The following is a 17,002-nucleotide window of genomic DNA, read 5'->3' as shown; positions in this document are numbered from 1 at the left end:
TATAGTGCTTTGGGTAAAATGGCCATTTTAACTATGTTGATTCTTCCACTCTATGAACATGGAATATTTTTCATTTCATTGTGTCTTTTTCAATTTATTTTAATAATGTTTTATAGTTTATAGTATATAGGTCCTTCACATCCTTTGTTAAGTTTATTCCTAGGTACTTAATATTTTTTGTTTTAATTATAAATGGAATTTTTAAATTTCATTTTCCAAAGTTTTATTGTTGGCATATAGAAAAGCATTAGACTTTCATATATTGATTTTCTATCCTGCTACTTTACTATATTGATTTATTGTTTCTAATAGTTGTTTTTGTTTTGCTTTGTTTTTTGTATTTTTCTGAAGTTGGAAATGGGGAGGCAGTCAGAAAGACTCCCACATGTGCCCAACCGGGATCCACCCAGCATGCCCACTAGGGGGCGATGCCCTGCTTATCTTGGGCATCACTCTGCTGCAATCAGAGCCATTCTAGTCCCTGAAGCAGAGGCCACAGAGCCATCCTCAGAGCCCGGGCCAACTTTGCTCCAGTGGAGCCTTGGCTGTGGGAGGGGAAGAGAGAGACAGAGAGGAAGGAGAGGGGGAGGGGTGGAGAAGCAGATGGGCGCTTCTCCTATGTGCCCTGGCCAGAAATCAAACCCGGAACTCCCGCATGCCAGGCCAATGCTCTACCACTGAGCTAACTGACCAGGGTCTCTAATAGTTTATTTTTATGGAGTGTTTGGGGGTTTTTGTATACAGAATTATGTCATCTACAAAAAGTGATACCTTTACTTCTTGCCTTTTCCTAGGTATTTCTTTCTCTTATCTAATTGCTCTGGCTAAAACTTCCAGAACTATGTTGAATAAGAGTGGAGAAAAGGGACAGCCTTGGCTTGTTCCTGATTTTAAATGAAAATACTTCACTTTTTTACCATTTAGTATGATATTAGCTGATGGTTAGTCATATGGCTCAATATGGCTTTTATTATGTTGAAGTACTTTCTATTCTGACTTTATTGAGTGTTTTAAACATAAGGCGATGTTGTATCTTATTGAATCACTTTTCTGCATCTATCAATAGGATGAAATGATTTTTGTTCTTTGTTTTGTTGATGTGGTGTATTATGTTGATCAATTTTCATATGTTGAACCACCCTTGTGCTCCTGGGATAAATTCCACTTGAACATGATATATTATTTTTTAAATGTATTGTTGTATTCTATTTGCTAGTATTTTTTTTTTAGGGTTTTTGCATCTGCATTCATTAGAGATATTGGTCTGTAGTTTTCTTTTTTGGTGTGTTGTCCTTGCCAGGTTTTGGTATGAGGGTTATGTTGGCCTCATAAATTATGTTGGGGAGTATTACTTCTTTTTTTTTTGTATTTTTCTGAAGCTGGAAACGGGGAGAGACAGACAGACTCCCGCATGCACCCGACCGGGATCCACCCAGCATGCCCACCAGGGGCGATGCTCTGCCCCTCTCGGGAGTTGCTCTGCCGTGACCAGAGCCACTCTAGCGCCTGGGGCAGAGGTCAAGGAGCTATCCCCAGTGCCCGGGCCATCTTTGCTCCAATGGAGCCTTGCTGCGGGAGGGGAAGAGAGAGACAGAGAGGAAGGATGGGGGGTGGAGAAGCAAATGGGCGCTTCTCCTATGTGCCTTGGCCGGGAATCAAACCCGGGTCCCCAGCACACCAGGCCGACGCTCTACCGCTGAGCCAACCGGCCAGGGCCAGGGAGTATTACTTCTTCTTCTATTTTTTTGGAACTTTGAGAAGGATAGTTACCAAATCTACTTTGAATGTTTGGCAGAATTCACCAGTGTAACCATCTGGTCCTGGACTTCTGGTTTTGGGAAGGTTTTTGATAGTTGTTTTTAATTTTTATTTCCTCTGTGCTTATAGGTCTATGTAGGTTTTCTGCTTCTTCATGGCTCAGTCTAACAAGACTGTAGAGTTCTAGGAATTTATTCATTTTTTTCTAGGTTGTTGAATTTGGTGGCATATAATCTTTTATTATGTTCTACTCTGATCTTTATGTATATTTGTGATGTCTGTAGTAATTTCTCCTTTTTCATTTCAGATTTTTTATATGAATTCTTTCTCTTTTTTCCTTAGTGATTCTAGCCAGTGGTTTGTCAATTTTATTGCTCTTTTCTAACAACCAGCTCTTTGTTATATTAATTTTCTCTATAGGTTTTTTGTTTCTTAGTTCATTTAGTTCTGCTCTCATTTTTACTATATCCTTTCTTTTGATTACTTTAGGTTGTCTTTGTTTTTCTTTTGCTAATTCTTTAAGGTGTGATATTAGGTTGTTTACTTGGGAATCTCTCTTGTTTTTTTATATAAGCCTGTAATCATATAAACTTCTCTCTTATTCCTGCTTTCAAAGTATTACAGATTTTCTGATATGCTGTGCTTTTTCATTTGTCTATATATATCTTTTAATCTTTGCTTTTATTTCTTCTTTGACTCAGTCATTTTTTAGAAGTATGTTGTTTCATTTCCACATTTTTGTTGGTTTACTTCTTTTTTGCAGTTGAAATCTAGTTTCAAAACCTTATGGTCAGAGAATATGTTTGGTAAAATTTAAATCTTTCTGAATTTATTGATGTTAGTTTTGAGGCCCAGCATATGGTTTATTCCTAAGAATGTTCCATGCATACTGGAGAAGAATGTAAAATCTGATGTTTTGGGATGAAATGCACTATAAGTGTCTTTTATGTTCATTTGTTCTAGAGTGTCATTTAAAGCTGATATTTCTTTATTGATTTTCTGTTTGGTTGATCTATCTGAATCCATCAATAGTGTGTTGAAATCTCCAAATATGATTGTGTTTTTGTCTGCTTCTATTTTTAGATCAGTTAGTAGGCATCTTACATATATTGGTGCTCCCTGGTTTGGTGCATATATATTAAGAAGTGTTGTGTTCTTGATACAATGTCCCCTTTTTCATTATGAAACATCCATCTTTGTCTCTTATTAGCCTTGTTGTCTTGAAGTCAGCATTGTCAGATATGCGTATGGCTACTCCTGATTTTCTTTGAATATTATTTGCTTGGATAATCATTTTCCAACTTTTCCCTTTGAATCTACTTTAGTCCTTGCAGCTTAGATGCATCACTTGAAGGTAGCATATGGTTGGGTTTTGGGTTTTGATCCAATATACTACTCTGTGCCTCTTTATTGGTGAGTTTAGTCCATTTACATTTAGGTTAATGATTGATACTGGAAGATTTCCTATAACCATTTTATGTTTTATGTTTGATGCTAAATAAATATTTGTTTGATGGGTGGACTTCACTTTTACAAAGACCCGAATGTTATGTGGTAACTATTTCTTCCTGTGTTGTGTGGCTCCTAAAAATGTATCTTTTACAGCATTTTGCTAAATACTTTTTGTCATTTGTTTAATTACAGTTATTTAAAAACCTGTTATACGTCTACAGTGTAGTAGAAATAGTCCTTGTAAAGAGATGAATCAGACAGATCCTGCCTTGTCAAGAACATTTTTCTAAGTGAGGAGCCCCCAGAATTACAATAATATCACTAAAAATTGAGAATAAAATCTTTTTTTTTGTATTTTTCTGAAGCTGGAAACAGGGAGGCAGTCAGACAGACTCCTGCAAGTGCCTGACCAGGATCCACCCGGCATGCCAACCAGGGGACGATGCTCTGCCCATCGGGGCCATTGCTCTGTTGCAACCAGAGCCATTCTAGCACCTGAGGCAGAGGCCACAGAGCCATCCTCAGTGCCGGGGCCAACTTTGTTCCAATGGAGCCTTGGCTGTGGGAGGGGAAGAGAGAGACAGAGAGGAAGGATAGGGGGGGTGGAGAAGCAGATGGGTGCTTCTCCTGTGTGCCCTGGCCAGGAATCAAACCTGGGACTCCTGCATGCCAGGGCGATGCTCTACCACTGAGCCAACTGGCCAGGGCCGAGAGTAAAATCTTAATGCAAATATGGGAGCTTTAATCCTAAGTCATATAGTCTAGTGCTACACACATGAGATTTCTTTCTTCTCCATTCTTTCCTTCCTATATTCCATTCCTGGCTATTTTGATTCATCTGCTTATATCTGTTGGTGTTTTTAGCTTTCAGCTTGGAAGCAGTGGTGTTGCAGCCTCTAGCTTTAGCAGCCTGGAAACTTTCTGATGAGATCTGCAGCATCAGCTCTCATTGAGTACTATTCATTTATCACACTATCAAACTAAATTCATGCCAAACAGTTGTAGTGGAGTCTTCCTGGTAATGTCTTCCTCTTTTATTTTATAACTTGATTAGACAACAGAACTGATTAGATAAGTTTCTATTTACTCTTACAAGAATGTTATTTCAGCCCTGCTATCTTTTGAGACTTTTTCAGTAATTGTTGTATAGCATTTGTACTGTTAGATATACCAATTATGCTCTCTGTTGTTATGTGTCTTGTGAGACTAACAATTGCCTAACAGATAATATTGTCAATTCTATGTCTTGTCTCCAAAGAATATGAACTCTCTTCACTGAGAGATGGTAAATGCTGGATTATTTGTGTTTCTGAAAAGGCTTGCACAATACTCTAGGTGTTGTCTTGTATTGATTGGAGTAAATGCTGGCTGCTGTAATAGATAAATCCTGAACTCTCAGTGGTTTGAACTAATAAAGTTTCTTCTTTACTTAAATCACTTCTTCAAGTTTTGATCCAGGGATCCATATACCTTTTATCTTATGACTCTGATAACTTTAACATGCCATTTCTAAGGTTGTTCTAGGGTTTATCTTTAGTCTAGCCATCAGTAAGAGGAAAAGACAGTGGAGGATATTACATAGGAGGTTTTTTAATGGGTCGGGACTGGAGATATTTTATATCACTTTGGTCCATATTTCAGTAGACAAAAATCAATCACACAGATAGAACTAACTATAGTGGAAATGGTAAATATTGTCTAGATGTATGCCCAGAAGAAAAGGGAAACCTGTTCTCATAAACACATAATGTCTGTAAAAAAATACCTCCATGGATGCCACTAGAAAGCTAAAGTGCTCCTTCCACACCTTCCTTCATTCTGCTAATGCAGCAGAGCTACTGGAGAACAGATAGGTTGTTTCCCACTCTTGTTATCTTTTGAGATGTGCCCTCAGCTCTCAGGTGGAAGGAGCTAGTCCCTAACCTGATTTATTATAAAAGGTTATTGATGCAGAGGTAAAATATCATTCATTGAATGCCATCTTAGGGAATAGTAAATATATAAAAAAAATTACTTCACCTGTAGCTTTTTTTCTTTACCTTTTTCTCACAGGTTTGGAAATTGGAATCTCCCTTTGGTTCTTGCTTGAAAGGAAACAACTAGTTGTCTTCTGAAGTATCAGCAGTCCAGAACCAAGACCTATACTTGACATCAGAATTAGAGCTGAGCAAATATTTACAGAGCAATCAACATGTGTCAAGTACTTGCTAGGATTTGGGGATGCAGAGATGAGTAAGACAGTCAAGAAAGGAATTAGATATCTTGTTTTTATCCTGATAATATTGGCAAAATTTAAAAGGCTGACAACAGCAAGTGTTGATAAAGATGTAGGGAATGGATAACTCTTGAACAATGCTGATTGGCATAAAAATTAATAGAGGGCTTCCTCAGGTTACAAACAATCTCGACAATGTTTTGTGTTTACAATGCTCACTCTCATAAACACTTTAAAAATTGAGACATGAGTGTTTCAGCTTATGCCGTTAGTATCATATTGTTTTTTTAGTTGTTTTTTTTTAGTATCATATTGTTTTTTATGCTCAATATTTTTGTCATTTTTTCTGTTACTACAGTGCAACATACAGTACAGTATGTTTATGTCCTTTTCTTTTTATGTGGCTTAGTTGTGCTTTTATGTTCTAGATTATGATTTTACAACTGTGTTAAGATAGGTAAGTGACTTAGGCTAGGGTGTGCTTTGACTTATACTAAAATTTGGGTTACGTCACTGTCATAGGAATGGAACTGTGTTATAACCCGAGGACCTTTGTATGGCTACATTGGAAAGAAATTTGTCAGTGTTTTTTGAACTAAATAAATCACATAACCTACAATCTAGCAATTCTATTTCTAAGTCTCTTTATTGAAATAACATTTATATGTCAAGATATGTAGTAGAGCACAATTGTCATAACTTTTTTGTAGTATCAAAATCTTGGAAACAACCAAAATGCTCATCAATGGAAAAAGGTTCAATAAAATGGGGGTCTACATAATGGATTATTATACATAAATTAAAAAGACTTAATCAGATATATGTATCAATACAGGTATATTTCAAAAATAGTTTTGAGTGAAAGAAGTACCAAAATAATGCAGATAGCCATATCACATTTGGAAAATTATGAGTAAGCCAATACTGTATATTTTATATGGATATATCTGTAACTGTATAAAAAATTGGAAGCATATGTATCAAACTCATATTAGTGTTTGGTTACCTTTGGAAAGTCAGGGAGGGAGTAGAGCATGAAGTGGAGGTCAAGGGGACTTTTGACTTAACCTACAATATTCTATTCTAAAGAATGAATAGTATTTTCATAAATTATTTTTAAAGGAAATAAATAGAAAAAAGACTGGAAATAAAAGTGCCGAAATGTCACTAATGAATGTGAATGTTAGAAACATGGGTGAATGTTGTATTATTCTTTGTATATTTTTTGTGTATTTTAAAATTACCAACAGAAACAATCCCAAAATGCAATTGCTCATCACTTTAAAGAGTTTTGTTTGTCTTTAGTACAAATTGTTAAGTGGGTGGGGAGCGTAGCAGGAGATGAAATAATGTAGGTACCTAAGGATTAGAATAGCTTTAATAGGGACTTTGATTTTTTCTTATTGTATTTACTAAATTTCTAAAAAATTTTATTTTTCAATTACAATTTACATTCAATAGTATTTTATATTAGTTCCAGGTATATAGCATAGTGGTTAGACAGTCACATACTTTTCAAAGTGTTCTCCCTGATATTTCCAGTACCCATCTAGCACCATACATCAGTATTCCAATATTATTAACTATATTTCATATGCTGTACTTTACATCCCCATGAGTATCTTGTCTATCAATATGCAGTTCTTAATCCCTTCACCTTTTTCATCCAAGCCCAGCCCCCTTCCCCTGTGGCAACCATTAGTCTATTCTGTGTCTGAGACTATTTCTATTTTGTTTGTTCATTTATTTTATTCTCTATATTCTACATGTAAATGAAATCATATGATATTTGTTTTTCTTTGACTGACTTATTTCACTTAGCATAATACCCTCTAGGTTCATCCATGCTGTTGCAAATAGTAAGATTGCGTTTTTTTAATGGCTGAGTAATATTCCATCATGTAATGTACCACTATTTTCTTATCCACTGGTATAGTGATGGGAACTTGGGTTGCTTCCATATCTTGGCTATTCTAAATAACATTGTAATGCACATAGATGCGCATATATTCTGAGAAAGTGTTTATTTCTGTCTCCTGTGTCACTATGAACAATAGGAAGAGGCAGAAAATTCATGTTTGAAGTTCTCCATTTCCTTCTCTCTAAAACTTAGATGATTTGGAGAGTAATGGAGCCCTTTGAATTGAAGATCAAAGTTCTGTTGAATCACAATAGCCTGGCCTCTTTGGTTCCCATAGTAGTCCGGTGATATGACTTTCTTTTTTAAGTGATAGCAATTTGAAGAATTGGTTAGGCCATCCTGTTTAACAGTGCTATAATAGCTCAACTTCTTTGCCCTTTTATGGCTACACTCAAGATTCTGTTAACATAGTACAGCTTTGAGGAAAGAAATAGTCATCTTTTAGCTCAAATGCTTTGGGCTAGATATTGGTAAAGAATAAAATGTAACACTGAGAGTAATGGCAGGGTAGGAAGCGATACCGATAAATCTCCCCCCAAACTCAACAAGATCTTCAACCAGAAACAGAAAAACCTATCCTTGGAGCCTCCAGATGTTTCACAATACTCCCGAAGGTATGTTTGAGTGAAAAATTGGCTAAATATATAACCAAACCCCAAAGGAAATAGGGAGTAAGAAATGCTCCGCCTTCCTCACTAACCTAAACAGGGCAGCTTTCACTGGAAACTGAGAATATAGAAACTAAGGCGGGCAAAGGGGGTGAATAGATCCAGGCCATGGCACAAACGGCCAAACCAGGCTGTGGCACAGAGATCCAAGCCAAGGAAAAACTGTTCCTGTGACAACCCGGGCAATACAGCTAACACTCACGCCAAACCCAGACAAAGAAAGACAAGTGGGGCAGCCATTTCCCCCAATCTCCTGGTCGGCACACGCAGATAGTGGGCAAGAGATTCCTTCCAAAGCCCGGGGAGTGTGCGCCCGTGTTGTCCCACAGAGAGGCAGAGTCAGAGGCATTTGTGTGGGTCGAAAGTGGAATCTCTGGGCCGCCTCAGCGCCCTGGGGGACCCGCGCACGGGGAGGGAGCGAGAACTAATTCCAACGCTAGAACTTTTCTGTACGGGCGGAGGTTTCACTAAGAGGGTGAGGCCGCTGGTCTGATATCCTGGTCTGCGCATGCAGATAGTGAGCGAGAGATTCTTCCGAGTGCCTTGGCAGTGCCTGCCCATATTATCCCACAGAGGGGCAGAGTCAGGGGCCTTTGTGTGGGCCAAAAAGTGAAATCTCAGGCCACCCCAGCACCCTGAAGGAGCCACGCACGGGAAGGCAGTGAGAACTAATTCCAACACTGGAACTTGTCGATGTGGGAGGGGTTTCACTCAAAAGGTGAGGCAGCCGACCTGATATCCTGGTCTGCGCGCGCAGAAAGTGAACGAGAGATTCCTCCGAGTGCCTCAGCAATACCCGCCCGTGTTATACCACAGAGGGGCAGAGTCAGGGGCCTTTGTGTGGGCCAAAAGTGGAATCTCTGGCCGCCCCAGCACCTTGAAAAAGCCGCACATGGGGACAGAGCAAGAGCCAATTCCAATGCTGGAACTTTTCAGTGCGGGCGGGGGGTTTCACTCAGAGGGCGAGACTTCTGGCCGGACATCCTGGTCTGCGCGTGCAGATAGTAAGTGAGAGTTTCCTCCAAGCGCCCTGGGAGTGGGTGCCCACCCGTGTTACCAGACAGAGTGGCAGAGCCAGAGGTCTTTGAGTGGGCGGAAGCCCCGGCTGATTATGCTAGCAGCTCTGACTGACTGAACCTTACCCAGAGCCCTGTGCTGAGTGGGAATAGAGTGGGGAGTGGCCAGCTCTTTGAGCCTCTTACTCTCCAGGCAGAGGCAGCAGCAACCCAATAGCTGGATTATCAGGCTACTAATTGAGGAAAGTAAGACTAGGAGAGAGGCTCCAGGAACACAGACTCTCTCACTGTTGGAGCCTATAAATGCTAATGAGCCTCAACTGCCAACATGACTAAAGCAAAGTACATGATATCACCATAGAGACTTATCAACTGCAAACCTCTACCTGAGCGTGCCAAAGGGGCAGAACCCGGGGTACAGAGTCACCGACCAGGAAGAGGGAGAGAAAAGAAAAGGCAAGAAGATAACCTCTCAAAATCAAGAATAATTCGCAGACTTTATAACCTATCCCATTTTATTATATTTGTTCGTTTGTCTCTCTTATCTTCATCCTTGATTTTTTTTCCTCCTCCAATTTGGTTGTTTAACTTTCTACCGGTCTTACTCTCTCCTCTCCTTGAACTACACTACCCATAAGTGTTACATCTCCCATTATCTTTTCTTTCCTCTTCCTTTCTCTCTTTGAAGGTTGCACTCCAAAACCCTTAACTCTCTCTCTCTCTCTCCTCTTTTTTCTTCTTTTAGTGGTTCCCTCTTTTTTCTCTCTCTCTTTCTTTTCTCCCTCTATATTAGTTTCTTCCTTTCTCCTTTACATCTCCTCTCATTCAAAGCTCAATAATGTACAAATTATCTTATCTGGGACTCAAACTTATGTTTGTGGCATTTTGGGGTTTTTTACTTCACCTCTTTAACTCACTAGCAGTGCTCCCATTACTGGCTCTCCATTTTATCAAGCTCTTGTTCCACTAAATACAATAGTAATTTTTTAATTTGTCCCCCCATTTTCCTGTTTCCCTCTTATTCCTCTCATGATAACTCTTAGTCAACCAACACCTAAACACAAATCATTTTATTCTTGATCCAAATTTTTTCATTATTTGCTTTTTGTGGGTCCATACCCCCACTTTTTATTTTTTATTTTATTTTTTTATTATTTTTTTTCTTGCCCCTTTATTAATTTTCCCCAATTCAGGCCCTCCATTACAGGCATTGTTTGTTCTATTAAATATAATATAATTCACAGTTCACCACAAGATTTTCTCAAGAAAGAGAGGAGAGGAGAGGAGAGGAAAAAAGGAGGGAGAGAATAATTTCCTTTTTTTAAAAATTTTTTATTTTATTTTATTTTTCTTTATTTCATTAATTAAAAAAACAACGTTTTTCAATTTTTTCATTTTTTAAACTTTTTATTCTTTATTAAATCTCATTAATACTATCAACAAAACCACCCTCAGATGCCATTAAGGAAGAGAAAATCGAATATCATGGATACAAAAGAAAGAGAGGTAACACAGCTAGATGAGGAAAAATCTATGGAGAAAAAATTTAATATATTGGAAACCTTGGAGCTAAATGACAGAGAATTCAAGATAGAAATCCTAAAAATCCTCCGAGATATACAAGAAAACACAGAAAGGCAATTTAGGGATCTCAGAAAACTACTCAATGAACACAAAGAATATATGTCCAAGGAAATTGAATCTATAAAAACAAATCAAACAGAGATGAAAAACTCAATTCACGAGCTGAAAAATGAGGTAACAAGCTTAGCTAATAGAACAGGCCAGATAGAAGAGAGGATTAGTGAAATAGAAGACAAGCAACTTGAGGCAAAACTAAGAGAAGAAAAAAGAGACTCAAAAATTTTAAAAAATGAGATAGCCCTACAAGAATTATCTGACTCCATCAGAAAGAATAACATAAGAATAATAGGTATATCAGAGGGAGAAGAGAGAGAAAATGGAATGGAGAACATACTCAAACAAATAATAGATGAGAACTTCCTAAGTCTGTGGAAAGAACTAAAGCCTCAAATTCAAGAAGCAAACTGAACTCCGAGTTTTCTTAACCCCAACAAACCTACTCCAAGGCACATCATAATGAAATTGGCACAAATCAATGGCAAAGAAAAAATTCTCAAGGCAGCCAGGGAAAAGAAGAATACAACATATAAAGGAAGGCCCATTAGATTATCATCAGATTTCTCCGCAGGAATTCTACAAGCTAGAAGAGAGTGGACCCCAATATTTAAAGTCCTGAAAGAGAAGAACTTTCAGCCATAAATACTATACCCATCAAAGCTATTCTTCAAATATGAAGGAGAAATAAAAACATGCACAGATACAGAAAAAATGAGGGAATTTATCAGAAAAACCCCACTCCATGATTTACTAAAGGGGCTTCTCCAATCAGATACAAAGAACAAAAAAAAAAATAAAGCCACAAGTAAAAGCTCCAAGAAGAACACAATAAAACCAAATTTAAACTATGACAACACAAAAAGAAAGGGGGGAGAGGATGGAGATTAACAGTAGCAAAGGACGATGGTGTGCAAAAGTACTCACAAAATAGTGCGCTACAATGAACAGGGTAGGAACCCTTTTCATTACTTAAAGGTAACCACCATTGAAAAAACCACCACAGAAGCACATGAGACAAAAAAGATAGCAACAGAGGAAAGATGTATGGAATACAACCAAATAAAAACAAAAGATAGCAAAACGAAAGAGAAGGATCAAACAAGATACAAAACTAAGAGAAAGCAATCTATAAAATGCAATGGGGAACTCACAAGTGTCAATCATTACTCTAAATGTAAATGGATTAAACTCACCAATAAAAAGACACAGAGTAGCAGAATGGATTAAAAAAGAAAATCCAACTGTATGCTGCCTACAGGAAACTCATCTAAATAACAAGGATAAAAACAAATTCAAAGTGAAAGGCTGGAATACAATACTCTAAGCAAATAACATCCCAAAAAAAGCAGGCATAGCAATACTCATATCTGATAATGCTGAGTACAAGACAACAAAAGTACTCAGAGACAAAAATGGCCATTTCATAATGGCTAAGGGGACACTGAATCAAGAAGACATAATTCTTAATATATATGCACCAAACCAAGGAGCACCAAAATATATAAGACAGCCACTTATTGACCTTAAAACAAAAACTGACAAAATACAATCATACTTGGAGACCTTAATAACCACTGACGGCTCTAGATCGGTCATCCAAACAGAGAATCAAGAAAGATATAGTGGCTTTAAAAAAAATACTAGAGCACCTGGATATGATAGACATCTACATTACATTTCATCCCAAAGTGACTGAGTATACATTTTTCTCCAGTGTACATGGATCATTCTCAAGAATTGACCTTATGGCCTGACCTGTGGTGGCGCAGTGGGATAAAGCGTCGACCTGGAACACTGAGGTCGCCGGTTCGAAACCTTGGGCTTGCCTGGTCAAGGCACATATGGGAGTTGATGCTTCCTGCTCCTCCCCCTTCTCTCTCTCTCTCTCTGTCTCTCTCTCTCTAAAAAAAAATCAATAAATAAAATATTAAAAAGAATTGACCTTATGTTGGACCACAAAAACAACATCAGCAAATTCAGAAAAATCGAAGTTGTACCAAGCATATTTTCTGATCATAAAGCCTTGAAACTAGAATTCAACTGGAAAAAGGAGGAAAAAAATCCCACAAAAATGTGGAAACTAAACAACATACTTTTAAAAAATGAATGGGTCAAAGAGAAATAAGTGCAGAGATCAAAAGATATATACAGATTAATGAAAATGGCAATACAACATATCAGAATCTATGGGATGCTGCAAAAGCAGTGATAAGAGGGAAGTTCATATCACTTCAGGCATATATGAACAAACAAGAAAGAGCCCAAGTGAACCACTTAACTTCATACCTTAAGGAACTAGAAAAAGAAGAACAAAGAGAACCCAAAACCAGCCGAAGAGAGGAGATAATCAAAATCAGAGCAGAAATAAATGAAATAGAGAACAGTAAAACTATAGAAAAAATTAATAGAACAAAGAGCTGGTTCTTTGAAAAGATCAACAAAATTGAAAAACCCTTGACAAGACTTACCAAGGAAAAAAGAAAAAGAACTCATATAAACAAAATCCTAAATGAAAGAGGAGAAATCACCACAGACACCGTAGATATACAAAGAATTATTTTAGAATACTATGAAAAACTTTATGGCACTAAATTCAACAATCTAGAAGAAATGGATAAATTCCTAGAACAATACAACCTTCCTAGACTGAGTCAAGAAGCAGAAAGCCTAAACAGACCTATCAGTAGAGAAGAAATAGAAAAAACCATTAAAAACCTCCCCAAAAATAAAAGTCCAGGCCAGACGGCTATACCAGCGAATTTTGTCAAACATTCAAAGAAGACTTGGTTCCTATTCTAGTCAAAGTCTTCCAAAAAATTGAAGAAGAAGCAATACTTCCAAACACATTTTATGAGGCCAACATAACCCTCATACCAAAACCAGGCAAGGATGGCACCAAGAAAGAAAACTACAGACCAATATCTCTAATGAATACAGATGCTAAAATACTAAACAAAATACTAGCAAATCAAATACAACAACATATTAAAAAAATAATACATCATGATCAAGTGGGATTCATCCCAGAATCTCAAGGTGGTTCAACATACCTAAGACGGTTAACGTAATACACCATATCAACAAAACAAAGAACAAAAAACACATGATCTTATCAATAGATGCAGAAAAGGCTTTCAATAAAATACAACACAATTTTATGTTTAAGACTCTCAACAAAATGGGTATAGAAGAAAAATATCTCAACATGATAAAGATCATATATGATAAACCATCAGCTAACATCATATTAACTGGCACTAAACTGAAGGCTTTTCCTCTTAAATCAGGAACAAGACAGGGTTGTCCACTCTCTCCACTCTTATTTAATGTGGTACTAGAGGTTCTAGCCAGAGCAATCAGACAAGACAAAGAAATAAAAGGCATTTATATCGGAAAAGAAGAAGTAAAGGTATCACTTTTTGCAGATGATATGATCCTATACATCGAAATCCCCAAAGAATCCACAAAAAGACTACTAGAAACAATAAGCCAATACAGTAAGGTCGCAGGATACAAAATTAACACACAGAAGTCAATAGCCTTTCTATATGCCAACAATAAAACTACTGAGAATGAACTCAAAAGAATAATCCCCTTCAGAATTGCAACAAAAAAATACTTAGGAATAAACATAACAAAGAATGTAAAGGACTTATATAATGAAAAGTATAAACCATTGTTAAGAGAAATCGAAAAAGATATAATGAGATGGAAGAATATTCCTTGTTCTTGGTTAGGAAGAATAAATATAATCAAGATGGCCATATTACCCAAAGCAATATACAAATTTAATGCAATTCCCATCAAAATTCCTATGACATTTTTTAAAGAAATAGAGCAAAAAATCATCAGATTTATATGGAACTATAAAAAACCCCGAATAGCCAAAGCCATCCTAAAGAAAAAGAATGAAGCTGGGGGCATTACAATACCTGACTTCAAACTATATTATAGGGCCACGACAATCAAAACAGCATGGTATTGGCAGAAAAGTAGACACTCAGACCAATGGAACAGAATAGAAAGTGCAGAAATAAAACCACATATATATAGTCAAATAATTTTTGATAAAGGGGCCAACAACACACAATGGAGAAAAGAAAGCCTCTTCAATAAATGGTGCTGGGAAAACTGGAAAGCCACATGCAAAAGAATGAAACTGGACTACAGTTTGTCCTCCTGTACTAAAATTAACTCAAAATGGATCAAAGATCTAAACATAAGACCTGAAACAATAAAGTACATAGAAGAAGACATAGCTACTAAACTCATGGACCTGGGTTTTAAAGAGCATTTTATGAATTTGACTCCAATGGCAAGAGAAGTGAAGGCAAAAATTAATGAATGGGACTACATCAGACTAGGAAGCTTTTGCTCAGCAAGAGAAACTGATAACAAAATAAACAGAAAGCCAACTAAATGGGAAATGATATTTTCAAACAACAGCTCAGATAAGGGCCTAATATCCAAAATATACAAAGAACTCATAAAACTCAACAACAAACAAACAAACAATTCAATAAAAAAAATGGGAAGAGGACATGAACAGACACTTCTCCCAGGAGGAAGTACAAATGGCCAACAGATATATGAAAAGATGCTCATTTTTTTTAGTTATTAGAGAAATGCAAATCAAAACTGCAATTAGATACCACCTCACACCTGTTAGATTAGCTATTATTAACAAGACAGGTAATAGCAAATGTTGGAGAGGCTGTGGAGAAAAAGGAAGCCTCATCCACTGTCGGTGGGAATGTAAAGTAGTACAACCATTCTGGAAGAAAGTATGGTGGTTCCTCAAAAAACTGACAATAGAACTACCTTATGACCCAGCAATCCCTCTACTGGGTATATACCCCCAAAACTCAGAAACATTGATACGTAAAGACACATGCAGCCCCATGTTCATTGGAGCATTGTTCACAGTGGCCAGGACATGGAAACAACCAAAAAGTCTGTCAATAGATGACTGGATAAAGAAGATGTGGCACATATACACTATGCAATACTATTCAGCCATAAGAAATGATGACATCGGATCATTTACAGCAAAATGGTGGGATCTTGATAACATTATACAAAGTGAAATAAGTAAATCAGAAAAAAACAGGAACTGCATTATTCCATACGTAGGTGGGACATAAAATTGAAACTAAGAGACATTGATAAGAGTGTGGTGGTTACAGGGGGAGGGGGGAAAGGGAGAGGGAAAGGGGGAGGGGGAGGAGCACAAAGAAAACTAGATAGAAGATGACAGAGGACAATCTGACTTTGGGTGATGGGTATGCAACATAATTGAAAGACAAGATAACCTGGACTTGTTATCCTTGAATATACGTATCCTGATTTGTTGATGTCGCCCCATTAAAAAAATAAAATTTAAAAAAATGTAACACCGATGCATTGTTTTTTATGTGTTCTTCATCTTTGTACTCAGCATTGACAATTCTGACTAGTGTTTTCCCCTATGATTCTCTCAATAGTTGTTTTGTCAAAATAGTATCTTCTTCCTCCTACTATGATCATACCTCTTTATACTTTCCAGTCTTTTGTAAGTTCTTTGTCTTTTGCAGACCAAAATGTTGTATTCTTATAATATCTATGTGATTTGAAGTGAACGATATAGTCAAACAACCTCATGTTTTTTGGTGTGTTTTTCTTCCCTGTGGAGTTAACATCTCTCTCTCTCTCTCTCTCTCTCTCTCTCTCTCTCTCTCTCTCTCTCTCTCTCTCCTTTATCAAAAGAAGGACAGAGAGAGAAAAGAAGGGAGAAAGATGGAAAGCATCATTTCATAGTTGCAGCACTTTAGTTGTTCATTGATTCATTTCTCATACATGCTTTGACCGGGAGCTACAGCTGAGCCAATGACCCCTTGCTCAAACCAGCAACCTTAGGTTCAAGGCAGCAATTTGGACTTCAAGCCAGGTACCTTTAGGCTTAAGTCAGTGACCATGAGTCATATCTATGATCCCATGTTTAAGCCAGTGACCCTTTGCTTAAGCTGGTGAGCCCACTTTCAAGCCAGGTTTTCAAACCTGGGTCCTCAGCATCCGGGTCAATACCCTATCCACTGTGCCACTGCCTGGTTAGGCACTTTCTTTTTCTCTTTCTTTCTTTCTTTAACAGATTTTCTTTCTTTCAGACACACTCTATTTGCATTAAGTAGAAACCTTTAGTATGGGTGTTAAAAATAAAGAAGCCATTGCAAATTCTAGTTATGAAATAGTCATGAGAATGTAATGTACAGCATGGTAACTATAGTTAATAATACTGTATTGCATATTTGAAAGTTGCTAAGACAGTAGATCTTAACAGTCTTCATTACAAGAA

Source organism: Saccopteryx bilineata, chromosome X, assembly GCF_036850765.1.
Source record: "Saccopteryx bilineata isolate mSacBil1 chromosome X, mSacBil1_pri_phased_curated, whole genome shotgun sequence".
In the NCBI taxonomy this organism is placed as follows: Eukaryota; Metazoa; Chordata; class Mammalia; order Chiroptera; family Emballonuridae; genus Saccopteryx; species Saccopteryx bilineata.
The sequence above is the reverse complement of the archived record's forward strand: the minus strand, read 5'-3'. Positions refer to the sequence as shown.